This window comes from Balaenoptera ricei, chromosome 10 (assembly GCF_028023285.1).
Source record: "Balaenoptera ricei isolate mBalRic1 chromosome 10, mBalRic1.hap2, whole genome shotgun sequence".
NCBI lineage: Eukaryota > Metazoa > Chordata > Mammalia > Artiodactyla > Balaenopteridae > Balaenoptera > Balaenoptera ricei.
In genome coordinates this window covers 24825628-24841886 of record NC_082648.1, presented here as the reverse complement: position 1 = coordinate 24841886, position 16259 = coordinate 24825628, and positions in this window count along the sequence as shown.

Here is a 16259-nt window from a genome sequence, read left to right as displayed (position 1 = left end):
TGTACATGTGTAAACAATTTGTTTGCACAATGATAGTGACATATAGATTGTCTAGAAATGGATTCTGGAAGAATAAATGTGGAAAAATGTGGGGACTAAATTCATCCTTTTGCTTACCCACTCACTATCACTGACTGGAGAAAATTCTCCACTTGTAATGTGCCAGGCGTATCGATTGCTCATGTAGCATCATAAATATAACCTGTACCAAAATTTTTTATTTTAAAATTTTCTTACCCTAAAATATGGTTTGCTTTGTCAGGTAGAGGTTGGATTGGTAAGAATCATTTAAACCGGAAATGTTGGAAAGTTTTTAAAGATTCTATTACTCTCTGCTAACTAGTGCTCTTGTTATGGAGAGAACGGTACGAGAAATAAGCTGGCTTACCCATAGGAACTGAATATTATACACACTGAAAAATTAAAATTTCATGTTTATAAGCTTTTTAAAGCATTATAATTAATAGAAATTGTTTTGGATAATGATAAGGAGTGTAAAATATATAAATATCATATATTTATATGATATATAGGTGAAATAAGTTAGATACCACTTGCCCTGAAATTCTGTAAAACTTTGTGCTCTACTTCAGTCTTTCTCAGATCCATTATATTTACTGTATAAAACAATTTCTTTGTAACTGGAAACACTTTTTAATCATTTCCAAATTTGTCATCTATTGATTGATACAATTCTTTACTCATGGTGATCATATGATCATTGACAGGTATCATAATTCATGTCAAAATATCTCATAAATTCATCTTTAGAGCTTTGAAAACTTATTCTGCAAAGAAATCTATAGAATAAGACCGTATTTACTGGACATACTTGCAGCTAAAGCAAAGGTAGTCTGTTGTGTTTTCTGGTGCTGCAGCCCAAATATCAGTGAATTTATTAAGTGTCATTAACAAAAATCTTTAAAGTGTTATTGTATCAGCAATGAACAAGTGGAATTTAAAATTACATTACCACCAAGAAAAAAACACTTAAATATAAACTTAATAAAATATGTGCAAGATCTGTATGAGAAAAACCATATAACTCTGATGAAAGATATAAAAGAAGAACTAAGTAAGTGCAGAGATATTCCAGGTTCATAATTAGGAAAACTCAGTATTGTCAAGATGTCAGTCCTTTCCAACTTGATCTACAGATAAAATGCAATTTCAATAAAAATAATAGCAAAGTACTGTGGGTATTAAAAAAAACTGATTACAAAGAGATATAGAGAGGCAAAAGACCCACAATAGTTAACTCAGTATTGGAGAAGAACAAAATTGGAGGACTGACATTATCCAACTTCAAGACTATGAAGCTACAGTAATCAAGGTAGTGTGGTATTGATGAAAGGATAGACAAATATATCAATGGAACAGAATAGAGAGCCCAGAAATAGACTCACATAAATAGAGTCAACTGATCTTTGACAATGCAGCAAAGGCAATACAATGGAGCAAAGATAGTCATTTCTACAAATGGTGCTGGAACAACTGGACATCCACATATAAAAAAGGTAAATCTATTTTCAATAAACAAACGCTGAGGGAGTATATCACCACTAGACCTGCCTTACAAGAAATGCTAAAAAGAAATCTTCAAGATGAAATAAAAGGATACTAGGTAACAACACGAAAACATGTGAAAGTATAAAACTCACTGATAAACGTAAATATCTAGTCAAATTCATAATACTCTTAATAATATAATGGTGGTTTATAAATCACTTTTATCTCTAGTATAAAAGTTAAAAGACAAAAATATTAAAAACAACCATGGCTAAAATAAGTTGTTAATAGGTACACAACTTAAAAAGATATAAAGTATGCATCAATAACGTTAAGTGTGGGAGTGGGGAAGAAGTAAAAGTGTAGAGTTTTGGTATGAGAGTAAAGTTAAGTTGCCTAAAGTATACAACTATAAGATGTTTTATAAAAACTTAATAATAACCACAAAGAAGAAACTCTAGTAGATATGCAAAAGATAAAGAGCAAGGAATCAAAGCATACTGCCATGAAAAAGCCAACAAATTACAAAGGAAGACTGCAAGAGAGAAAGACAGGAACAAAGAAACTATAGAACAGCCAGAAAACCATAAAAAAAGATGACAACTGTAAATATTTATCTATCAAATATTACTTTAAATGTATATGAATTAAATTCTCTACTCAAGGATAGAGTGGCTGAATGAATAAAAAACAAGATCCAACTATACGTTGCCTAAAAGAGACTCACATTGGCTTTAAGGATTTATATAGGCTAAAAGTGAAGGGGTGGAAAAAGATATCCTACTTAAACGATAATCAGAAGAGAACGGGGTGACTATACTGATATCAGACAAATAGACTTTCAGTCAGAATCCATTGTCAGAGACAAAGAAGGTCATTACATAAAGATAAATGGGTCAATTCATCAAGAGTATATAACATTGTAAATATATATTAATCCAACATTGGGGCACCTAAATAAATAAAGAAAATATTAATAAAAAAGAGAAAAATAGACAACAATACCATAATAGTAGGGGATTTTGATATCCCACTTTCATCAATGGATAAATCATCTGGAGAGAAAATCAATAAGGAAACAGTAGACTTGAATAACATTATAGACCAAATTTATCTAACAGACATACACAAAACATTCCATCCAACAGCAGCAGAATCACATTCTTCTTAAGGGTACATGGAATATTCTCCAGAGTAGCTTATGTGCTGAATCACAAAACTAGTAGTAACAAATTTAAGAATATTGAATTCATATCAAGTATCTTTTCCTGGCATAACAGTACAAAACTAGAAATCAATTACAGTAGGAAAATGGAAAATTTAACAAATATGTGAAGTCAAACAACACACTTCTGAACAACCAATGGGTCAAAGAGGAAATCAAAAAGTATCTTGAGACAAATGTAAATAGAAACACAACACACCAAAACTTATGGGATGCAGCAAAAGCAGTGGGAAGTTTATAGCTAGAGATACCTGCAAGAAAAAAAAAGAAAGGCCTCAAATAAATAACTTATCTTTATACTATTTTAACCTAACATTATCATGGAGAAAGAAGAACAAATTAGGTCCAAAGTTAGCAGAAAGAAGGAAATAATAAATATTAGAGCATAAATAAATAGAGAATAGAAATACAACAGAAAAGATTAATGGAACTAAGAGTTGGTTTTTTGAAAAGATAAGCAAGACTGACAAACATTTAGCTAAACTAAGAAAAAGGAAGGAGGATACAAATATATAAACTTATAAGTGAAAGAGGAGACAACTGATACCACAGAAAGATAAAATATGAACAATTTTATGCCAACAAATTGGATAACCTAGCAGAAATGGATAGATTCCTAAAAACATACAACCTAACAAGACTGAATCAAAAAGAAATAGAAAATCTGAACAGACCAACAATGAGTATGGAGATTAAAGAAGCAATTAATGCCTCCCAACAAAGAAAAACCCAGGACTACCTGGCTTCACTGGTGAATTCTACCAAATATTTAAAGAATTAACACCAATCTTTCTCAAACTCTTCCAAAACACTGAAGAGGAGGGAATCCTTCCAAACTTATTTTATGCAGCCAGCATGAGCCTCATACCAAAGACAGTTAAGGACACTACATAAAAAGAAAATTACAGCTCAATATTCCAGATGAACGTTGATGGAAAAATCCTCAATATACTATTAGTGAACTTAATTCAACAGTACATTAAAAGGATCATACACAATAATTAAGTGGGATTTATTTCTGGGAGGCAAGGATGTTTCAACATATGCAAATAAAACAATGTGATACACCACACATTAACGTAATAAAAGATAAAATACTATCTTCTTAATAGAAGAAAAAACATTTGATAAATTCAACATTTTTTCATGATCAAAAACAATTAAAATTTAGTTATAGAAGGAATATACCTCAACATAATAAATGCCACATATGACAAGTCACAGCTAGTAACATGTTGAACAGTGAAAAGCTGAAAGGTTTTACTCTAAGATCAGGAAAAAGACTAGAGTGCCCACTCTCACTGCTTCTATTCAACATAATACTGGAAGTCCTAGCCAGAGAAATTAGGCAGGAAAGGAAATAAAAGGCATCCAAATTGGAAAGTAAGAAGTTAAACTGTTTCTATAGATAACATGGTCTTATATAGAGAAAACCCTGAAGACTCCACCAAAAATTGTTAGAACAATATTTAGAATAAACAAATTCAGTAAAGTTTCAAGATAAAAAATAAGCCTGCAAAAATTAGTTGCATTTCTATACAGTAGCAATAAGCTATTCCAAAAAGAAAATTTAAAAAATCTCTTTTACAGTAGTATCAAAAAGAATAAGATACTTAGGAATAAATTTAACCAAGGAGGTGAAAGATATGTATGCTGAAAACAATGAGACATTGATGAAAAAAACTGAAGTAGAAACAAACAAATGGAAAGATATTTCATGCTGTTGGATTGGAAGAATTGATATTGTTAGAATATCCATAATACCTAAAGTGATCTACAGATTCAATACAATCCCTATCAATATTTCATTGAGCATTCTTTATAGAAATAGAAAAAAATCCTAAAATTTTGTATGGAACCACAAAAGACACCAATAGTCAAAACAATGTTGGGAAAGAAGTACAAAGCTAAGGCAGCAATCTGACTTTAAACTATATTACAAAGCTATAATAATCAAAACAGTATGGTACTGGCATAATAACAGACATATAGACCAGTAGAACAGAATAGAGAGCCAAGAAATAAACCCACACATATATGAGTAACTAATCTTTTGCAAGGACACCAAGAATGCACAATGGGATTAGGATAGTTTCTTCAATAAATGGTATTGGAAAAACTAGATATCCACATTAAAAAAAAATGAAATTGGACTTTTCTTACATCATACTCAAAAGTTAACTCAAATTGATTAAAGAGTTATATCTAACACCTGAATCCATAAATCTCCTAGAGAAAATAGAGAACAAGGTCTTTGACATCAATCTGGGCAATGATTTTTTGAATATGATACCAAAAGCATAGGCAACAAAACTAAAAATCAATAAGTGGGACTACTTCAAACTAAAAACTCTGCACAACAAAGGAAAAATAAACAAAATGAAAGGGCAACCTATGGAGTGGGAGAAAATTATTCACAAACCATATATCTGATAAGAGATTAACATCCATTTTATATAAGAAACTCATGCAACTCAAGAGCAAAAAGATCATCCCAATTAAATAATGGGCAAAGGACCTGAATAGACATTTTTTGAAAGAAGACATACAAATGGCCGAGATGTACATAAAAAGATGCTCAATATCATTAATCATCGGGAAACTCAAAATAAAATATCATCTCATACCTGTTAGGATAACTCTTATCAAAAAGACAAGTGTTGGTGAAGGTGTAGTGTAAAGGGAACTCTTGTACATTGTTAGTGGAAATGTGAATTGGTACAGCCATTATGGAAAGCAGTATGGAGTTTCCTCAAAAGATTAAAGGTAGAACTACCATATGATCCAGCAATTTAACTTCCAGGTATATATCCAAAAGAAATGAAATTAGCATCTCTAAGAGATATCTGTATTCCCATGTTCATTGCAACATTATTGACAATAGCCAAGATATGGAACAACCTAAGTGTCTATCGATAGGTGAATAAAGAAAATGTAATCTATATCTGTATCTATATCTATATATATATATTTATACACATATATAATTCAACCATAAAATAAGAGATTCTGACATTTGTGACAACCTGGAGGACATTATGCTAAGTGAAATAAGCCAAACACAAAAAGATAAATACTGTATGATATCATTTACATGTGGAACTTAAAACAATGAGCTCATAGAGAATGAATCATAGAATCAGAGTGGTGGTTGCCAGAGGTTGGTTGAGGAGCTGGGGAGATGTTGGTTGAAGGGTTCAAATTTCAATTAAAATATGAATAAGTTTTGAGGACCTAACATACATCATGATGATTGTAGTTTATAATACAGTTGACCCTTGAAAAACACGGGTTTGAACTGTGCAAGTCCAATTATACATGGATATTTTTCAATAAATACATACTACAGTACTATACATACAAGGTTGGTTAAATCTGCAGATGCAAAACCATGGTGCAAAGGGTCGACTATAAAGTTATACGTGGATTTTAGACTGTGTAGGGATTGATGCCCCTAACTCCCTCATAGTTCAAGGGCCAACTGTATTGCATACTTGAAGTTTGCTAAAAGAGTAGATCTTAAGTGTTCTCACCACCGAAAAAGAAAGATAACTATGTGAGGTGATGCATACGTTAGCTAATTGGATTGTGGTAATCATTTCTCAATATATACATATATTAAATCATCAGGTTGTATACCTTTAAAAATTCATGTTGTGCAACCTAAATATTTACAACAGAAAAAATGAATCTAGACATAGGCCTTGCATCCTTCAATAAGATTAACTCAAAATGTACCATAGGACTAAATGTAATGTGCAAAATTATGAAACTCCTAGAAGATAAAAGGAAAAAACCTAGATGACCTTGCATATAGCAATGACTTTTTAAATATGACAGCAAAAACCATGAAAGAAATAATTAATAAGCTGGGCTTTATTAAAATTTAAAAACTTCTTCTCTGTGAAAGACAATGTCAAGAGAATGAGAAGACAAGTCACAGACTGGGAGGAAATATTTGCAAAAGACATCTGATAAAGGACTGTCATCCAAAATATATAAAGAACTCATAATTCAGCAATAAGAAAATGAACAACTCAATTAAAAAATGGACAAATGATCTGAACCATCTCACCAAGAACATATACAGTTGGCATGTAAGCATATAAAAAGATGTTCAACATCATATATCATCAGGGAAAAGCAAATTAAAAAAATGAGATGCCACTACACACTTATTAAAATGACCAAAATTCAAAATACTGATACCACCAAATACTAACAAAGATGTGGAACAATAGGGATTCTCATTCGTTGCTGGTGGGAATGCAAAATGATTTAGCCACTTTAGAAGACAGGCATTTTCTTACAAAACTAAACCTAGTCTTACCATGCAATTCAGCAATTGCACCCCTTGGTATTTATCCGAAGGAGTTGAAAACTTACATCCACATAAAACCCTGCACAACAATGTTTATAGATGCTTTATTCATAATTCGTAATTGCCAAAATTTGGAAGCAACTAAGATATCCTTCAGTAGGTTAATGGATAAACTGTAGTAAATATTACTATTAGACACTGGAATATTATTTGGTGCTAAAAAGAAATGAGCTATCAAGCCATGAAAAGACTAGGAGGAAACTTAAGTGCATATTACTAAGTAAAGCTAGCCAATCTGTAAAGGCTACATACTGTGTGATTCCAACTACATGACATTCTGGAAAAGGCAAAGCTATAGAGACGAAAAATAATCAGTGGTTGACAGAGGGAGGGATGAGTAGGCACAGTACAGAGGATTTTTAGGAGAGTGAAACTACTATGTATGATACTACAGTGGTGGGTACATGTCATTATACACTTGTCAAAACCCATAGAATATACAACGCCAAGGGTGAACACTAATGTAAACTATGGACTTTAAGTGGTAACGCTGTGTAGGTTCATGGATTGTAACAAATACACCACTGTGATGTAGGATGTCAATAATGGGGGAGGTTGTGCATCTGTGGGTGCAGAGGATATATGGGAACTCCATACTTTCCTCTCAATTTTGCTGTGAAGCTAAAATTTCTTATAAATTTTATTAATTAATAATACAAATATTATTGTGATGATACTGAGATTGAAACAATGTTTTTCCCAAAAAGCAGTTACCAAGCACTTTTATCTTTTCCATATCTTGGCATTTCACTACTTTCCTAGTACCATTATGGTTGCTTGATGAATTTTAATAGGAAAGAGTATGGGTACATTTGATGAGAGGAGATAAAAATTTACTTAGCTAAAATCTTTTAACTATATCTCTTCATTTCAATTGTAAACTCCTTAAAAGGAAAGTCCAGGTCTTCTTCCTTTTATTTCTTTCTGATGCTACTTATGTAAAGTGGTTATCTGCTTATTTCTTAAAGCATTTAGAGGGAACACAATAAATAAATGTGAATAAAACACAAATAATATCTGAGACAGCAAAGTACTGACAACTTCCAGAAAGTTATCATTAAATAATTCAACCGTGTCAATTACAGATTAGGAAAATGAATCTCAGATTTAAAGTGAGAGGCTCACTCTCCCCAAACTATTTTAAATAAAAGCCAAGACCCCAAACTACACTGATCTTCCTTTTCCTTTTGTTTGAAACTGGTTTGGGGTTACAGTAAGAGAAATATATTGTCTTATTTGTGAACTTATTTTCTCACTAAATCTGTAGTGAGCTATTCTACTCATAGGCAAATATTTGACAACCTGTGTTTTTTAGGGGTCAATTGAAGGCTGAGAAGGAGTGTAGCAGTTGCTATAATTCATCTACATTTATTTGTGCTATTTTCTTTTATTAATAGGGTCTTAAATGATTCTCCTGTCATAGATATCTTTATCGCTGGCTTTCAACATAACCAGAGATTTTCATTATACATTATGTTTTTGACCTTCTTTTAAAAGTATATTTACTTGGACTTCCCTGGTGGTGCAGTGGTTAAGAATCCTCCTGCCAATGCAGGGGACACGGGTTCAATCTCTGGTCCGGGAAGATCCCACATGCTGCGGAGCAACTAAGCCTGTGCGCCACAACTACTGAGCCTGTGCTTTAGAGCCCGCAAGCCTAGAGCCCATGCTCCGCAACAAGAGAAACCACCGCAATGAGAAGCCTGTGCACCGCAACGAAGAGTAGCCCCCGCTCACCGCAGCTAGAGAAAGCCCGTGTGCAGCAACAAAGACCCAATGCAGCCAAAACTAAGTAACTAAATAAATAAATTTTTTAAAAAGTATATTTACCTTATTTTAGGATCACGATCAGCCATTAGTACATGTGCATAGATTTAGACTGATTTGTGATATTAGCCATTGAGTTACTTTCAGAGTCTGAAGAGAAACATTAAAAATGTCGATTATTTTCCCCCGCCCATATTGCCTTGTCAGAGAATCTGTGTCACATGGTCCCAGCTACCTCGGAACTTCTCCCCCCCCCCCCCCCCCCCGCCACAGTTTACTGAAACAATTGTAAGCCTGTTACCAGGGAACTAACCTAAGTGCTTGGGCCTACCCAATCGATTTTTTCTTGAGAATTTCAATTATGTCCAAGTCAGCTGAGATTGTCTCTGTTGAGTACTTGAACTGGCAGGTGATATAAAGTTTGGGCTGGGATGACCATGTTTGGGTTCAGTGAAAGTAAAGCAGAAAAGGCTGGTCAGCAGGGAAAAAGGAGACTGAAAAACCATGCAAAGAGAAGATGAGATGAGGGACCATGTAGTCAGGGACAGAGAGAGACAGAGAGATGCAGACTGCCTTGCCTTCTTGGGGTCTTGTGTTAACGGTCCCAGTTTGGAATGAAAATGCTATCTGATATTTGAGTTTTGTGATATATCTATATTTCCTTCCAAATAAGTTCCACTTTTTGCAAATTTTGAATAAGATCTACTTCTCTAAGCCAAAAATAAATGTCTGATCAACTATATATACATATATATATATATATATATATATATATATATATATTTTTGTCAAGGCAGAGTGTAATGAGATAAAAGGAGGAAGAGAAGATGAAAAAGTAAAACATTCAGAGAGCAAGGTGGTATGAGAAACCATAGGAATATGGAGTGCATATCATTTATCATCCAAGTGGGGATACAACTGGAAGTGAATTGCAGTGCTTTTAATAATTATGTCAAGACAACAGGCTTAAACCAGGACTGTCCTCTGTAACCAGGATGTATGGTTATCTAAGTCATGAAGGAATCTTGGATGGCTAAAGGAGAGAGACCACCATCCATGGGGAGAAAGGGCACCTCGAGCACAGGGGACTTCCCATTTGTGAGAAATCAATGAAGACAGCCAATTTAAAAAAACCCAAAACTTTGTTGTTAATTAGCTGTTAACTTCTTAATTCCTATTTAACTTATTTTCAAATTTAAGATCTCTTGTTTTGGGTTTACTGCTAAAAGAATACAACAAATAAGACTGATTTGTTGTTGTACAAAAATTCAATGAAGAGTATTCCAACTCAACAGAAGCTTTTAAAATTAGGTATATTAGAACTGCAATTGATTAATTAATTGATAAAGTGAGTTAAATTGGAAAATTTCGCACCTAACTTATGCAGTTTATGTTAACTTGAAACATATAAATGGATCTTCATATACAGGTTTTTTTTCCTTTTCTGGATGTAGAACGTTTTCTTTGAGCATGGGTCCACTGTTTGAAGTTCATTATTGCTTCTCTTCCATTAAATACACCAATTTTGCATCAGTGTCAATGTCCAGGCTTTTTCTTTTTTTTCTGTGAAGCAACAACTTTAAAAAGTAAAAGTATTCTAAATGCCGAATTTTAGAGTTTTATTACTTTTCCCCTCTAATTTATATTTTTCTGCCTCCACCTGATTATTGTGATTTGTTTTGTCATTTCTATTTATTGAGTCTTTCCAAAGCATTCAACTTAACTTTCATAGAAACAGCAACTTTATTTTCTTACTCATGATTCATAGGCTTTTGTAATATTTAATTAAATTGTGAAATAATAATAATAAATTTAACTGGCAAGTAAAGGTTTGGGAACAAACACAACTGTGTCTTGGTACATATACAGCATGTGAGTGCAAGAAGGGGTAGACCCACCAAGCGAGCATTTGGTGAGACTCAGTTATTGGTCAACATGTGTTGCATTGGGAATGAAGAGCTCTGATAATCTGGTGAAATTGTTAAGAGGAAGTATGAGATTCAGTTTCTATCACATATGTTGGGAAAAATGTCTTCATGTGAAGAAGATGGAAGCTTTTGGAAACTTCAAATCCAGTGTCTCTGATTTTAAATTTTATGAATATCAATTATAGATTAAAAAGTAGTATATCATTGGTTTGAATTCAGACCAAACTTTAGTCCCAGGAGAGGCAACAGGTTCTGCCATACATGAGATTGGAAGGGGCAAGTCAGTGCAGCCCACATACCTTGTGTTAGAATTTTAAGACATCTATATGAGGAGAGAACACATGTAGACAACAAAGAACAAACTCACAGTTCAATTTCCATGTAGGAGATGATTTAAAAAAATATTGAGGATAAGGAAGAAATAAAGCTAACAGTATTTGGTGGGGTAATGCACAGCACTGCAGAAGCAAATAATGCTCTAATATCCATAATTCTTCTAAATTTTTATCTAAAACACATTATGCAGCCACTGGGCAATGTGATTGTGATTCACAGTCCAGTAGGAGTTAATACCACATTTCAAGTGGTGAGATGAGGTGCAAACACGTCAGCCATTTTCTCATTGGACGTAGAACACACATGTAACCCTGAAAATAGATGGTTTGAGTCAGTTACTATTTCAGAGACGTGAATGTGGATTATATCAACTTCAGAAAATTGTTTCTCCCAGAATGCTTGCCTGTGTGCGTTCTGTGCAGCTCTTTTACAGACTTTATGCCACCCAGTCTTCCCAATACATAGATGTGATAGGCATTTGGATCTCTACTTTGCATTCAAGGAAACTGAGGCTCAGTAAAATTAGGTCAATTGCCAAAGGTCAAACAGCTAGTGAGTGTCTGATTCCAAGCCTAAGCTTTTTCCTTCCTATACAATCTGCTTCCTTCCTGGATTTAAGTGTACATGTGTGCAGGTCAGGAAGATATAAATATGCTGAAACTAACTAGGCATTGCCCTTTAAGTTTTGAATGACGGTTCTCTTTATAGAGGAACTACATGCTATGATTTATGCTAGTCTTCAGAGCTAGGAATAATACAAACACTATCAAAAATGATCTCTCATATTCTTGTGTTAGTTTAGAAGACAAAGCTTCTAAATCTTTGTCATGCAAATAGAAAATCTCCATCTAAATAATTATAATCATAAGTTCAGTTAATTTTCTACTTATTAAGACTGGATTACTCACAGTTGTTACTCATTTATAAGACTACTAATTATCACCAGTATTACTTATTTTGGTTTTGAAATGAAATAAATGCACTAATGCCTGGAAATAGAAACATATTAGATAATCTCTAGAGATTATTTTGAGACTGCATTTATGGATAATGTTTTTCTCTTTATTAAAGAAAGAAAACAAGAGAATGGCTCAAGATGGAGAAGTAGAAGGACGTGCGCTCACTCCCTCTTGTGAGAGCACCAGAATCACAACTAACTGCTGAACAATCATCCACAGGGGATAGCCTCATCCACCAGAGAGAAGACAGTAGAAGCAAGAAGAATTATAATCCTGCAGCCTGTGGAATGAAAACCACATTCACAGAAAGATAGACAAAATGAAAAGGCAGAGGACTATGCGCCAGATGAAGGAACAAGGTAAAACCCTAGAAAAACAAATAAGTAAAGTGGAGATAAGCAACCTTCCAGAAAAAGAATTCAGAATAATGATAGTGAAGACGATCCAGGACCTCAGAAAAAGAATGGAGGCAAAGAAAAAGAAGATGCAAGAAATGTTGAACAAAGACCTACAAGAATTAAAGAACACCTAGAAGAATCAAAGAACAAACAAACAGAGATGAACAATACAATAAGTGAAATGAAAAATACAATAGAATGAATCAATAGCAGAATAACTGAGGCAGAAGAATGGATAAGTGACCTGGAAGACAGAATGGTGGAATTCACTGCTGCAGAACAGAAAAAAGAATGAAAAGAAATGAAGACAGCCTAAGACACCTCAGGGACAACATTAAATGCACCAACATTCACATTATAAGGGTCCCAGAAGGAGAAGAGAGAGAGAAAGGACCCGAGAAAATATTTGAAAAGATTATAGTTGAAAATTTCCCTAATGTGGGAAAGGAAATAGCCACACAAGTCCAGGAAGCACAGAGAGTTCCAGGCAGGATAAACCCAAGGAGAAACACATGAGGAGACACATAGTAATCAAACTGACAAAAATTAAAGACAAAGAAAAATTATTAAAAGCAACAAGGGAAACATGACAAATAACATGCAAGGGAACTCCCGTAACATTAACAGCTGATTTCTCAGCAGAAACCCTACAAGTCAGAAGGGAGTGGCACAATATATTTAAAGTGATGAAAGGGGAGAATCTACAACCAAGATTACTCTACCCAGCAGGGATCTCATTCAGATTCCATGGAGAAATCAAAAGCTTTATAGACAAGCAAACCTAAGAGAATTCATCACCACCAAACCAGCTTTACAACAAATGCTAAAGGAACTTCTCTAAGCGAGAAACACAAGAGAAGTAAAGGATCTACAAAAACAAACCCAAAACAATTAAGAAAATGGTAATAGGAACATACATATCAATAATTACCTTAAATGTGAATGGATTAAATGCTCCAACCAAAAGATATAGGCTTGCTGAATGGATACAAAAACAAGACCCATATATATATGCTGTCTACAAGAGACCCACTTCAGACCTAGGGACACATACAGACTGAAAGTGAGGGGATGGAAAAAGATATTTCATGCAAATTGAAATGAAAAGAAAGCTGGAGTAGCAATACTCATATCAGATAAAATAGAATGTAACATAAAGAATGTTACAAAAGAGAAGTAAGGACACTTCATAACTATTAAGAGATCAATCCAAGAAGAAGATATGACAATTATAAATATATATGCACCTAATTTAGGAGCACCTCAATACATAAAGCAACTGTTAACAGCTATAAAGGAGGAAATCAACAGTGACACAATAATAGTGGGGGACTTTAACACCTCACTTACACCAATGGACAGATCATTCCGACAGAAAATTAGTAAGGAAACACAAGCTTTAAATGACACAATAGACCAGATAGATATAATTGATATTTATAGGACATTCCATCTGAAAAGAGCAGACTACAATTTCTTCTCAAGTGCACATGGAATATTCTCCAGGATAGATCACATCTTGGGTCACAAATCAAGCCTCAGTAAATTTAAGAAAATTGAAATCATATCAATCATCTTTTCTGACCACAATGCTATGAGATTAGAAATCAATTATAGGGGAAAAAAACGTAAAAAGGACAAACACATGGAGGCTAAACAATACCTTACTAAATAACCAAGAGATCACTGAAGAAATCAAAGAGGAAATCAAAAAATACCTAGAGACAAATGACAATGAAAACACGATGATCCAAAACCTATGGGATGCAGCAAATGCAGTTCTAAGAGGGAAGTTTATAGCTATACAAGCCTACCTCAAGAAACAAGAAAAATCTCAAATAAACAATCTAACGTTACACCTAAAGGAACTAGAGAAAGAAGAACAAACAAAACCCAAAGTTAGCAGAAAGAAAGAAATCATAAAGATCAGAGCAGAAATAAATGAAATAGAAACAAAGAAAACAACAGCAAAGATCAATAAAACTAAAAGCTGGTTCTTTGAGAAGATAAACAAAATTGATAAACCATTAGCCAGACTCATCAAGAAAAAGAGGGACAGGACTCAAATCAATAAAATTAGAAATGAAAAAGGATAAGCTAAAACTGACACTGAAGAAATACAAAGGATCATAAGAGACTACTACAAGCCACTTGATGCCAATAAAATGGACAACCTGGAAGAAATGGACAAATTCTCAGAAAGGTATAACCTTCAAAGACTGAACCAGGAAGAAAAGGAAAATATGAACAGACAAATCACAAGTAATGAAACTGAAACTGTGGTTAAAAATTTTCCAACAAACAAAAGTCCAGGACCAGGTGGCTTCACAGGTGAATTCTATCAAACATTTAGAAAAGAGCTAACACCCATCCTTCTCAAACTCTTCCAAAAAATTACAGTGGAAGGAACACTCCCAAATTCATTCTATGAGGCCACCATCACCCTGATAACAAAACCAGAATGAGATACTACAAAAAAAGAAAATTACACACCAATATCACTAATGAATATAGATGCAAAAATCCTCAACAAAATACTAGCAAATAGAAACCAACAACATATTAAAAGGATCATATACCATGATCAAGTGGGATTTATCCCAGGGATGCAAGGATTCTTCAATATATGCAAATCAATCAATATGATACACCATATTAACAAACTGAAGAATAAAAACATATGATCATCTCAATAGATGCTGAAAAATCTTTTGACAAAATTCAACTCCAATTTATGATAAAAACTCTCCAGAAAGTAGGCATAGAGTGAAGCTACCTCAACATAATAAAGGCCATATGTGACAAACCCACAGCAAACATCATTCTCAATGGTGAAAAACTGAAACCATTTCCTCTAAGATCAGGAACAAGACAAGGATGTCCATTCTCACCACTGTTATTTAACATAGTTTGGGAAGTCCTAGCCATGGCAATCAGAGAAGAAAAAGAAATAACAGGAATACAAACTGGAAAAGAAGTAAAACTGTTGCTGTTTGCAGATGACATGATACTATACATAGAGAATCCTAAAGATGCCACCAGAAAACTACTAGAGCTAATTAATGAATTTGGTAAAGATGCAGGATACAAAATTAATGCACAGAAATCCTTGCATTCCTATACACTAACAATGAAATATCAGAAAGATAAATTAAGGAAACACTCCCATTCACCATTGCAACAAAAAGAATAAAATACCTAGGAATAAACCTACCTAAGGTGGTAAAAAACTGTACTCAGAAAACTATCAGACACTGATGAAAGAAATCAAAGATGACACAAACAGATGGAGAGATATACCATGTTGTTGGATTGGAAGAATCACTATTGTGAAAATGACTATAGTACGCAAAGCAATCTACAGATTCAGTGTAACCCTTATCAAATTATCTGTGACAGTTTTTACAGAACTAGAAGAAAAAATATTAAAATTTGTATGGAGACACAAAAGACCCTGAATAGCCAAAGCAGTCTTGAGGGAAAAAAACGGAGCTGGAGGAATCAGTCTCCCTGACTTCAGACTATACTACAAAGCTACAGTAATCAATACAATATGGTACTGGCTCAAAAACAGAAATATAGATCAATGGAACAGGATAGAAACCCCAGAGATAAACCCACCCACCTATGGTCAACTAATCTATGATAAACGAGACAAGGATATACAGTGGAGAAAAGACAGTCTCTTCAATAAGTGGTGCTGGGAAAACTGGACAGCTTCATGTAAAAGAAGGAAATTAGAACACTCCCTAACAC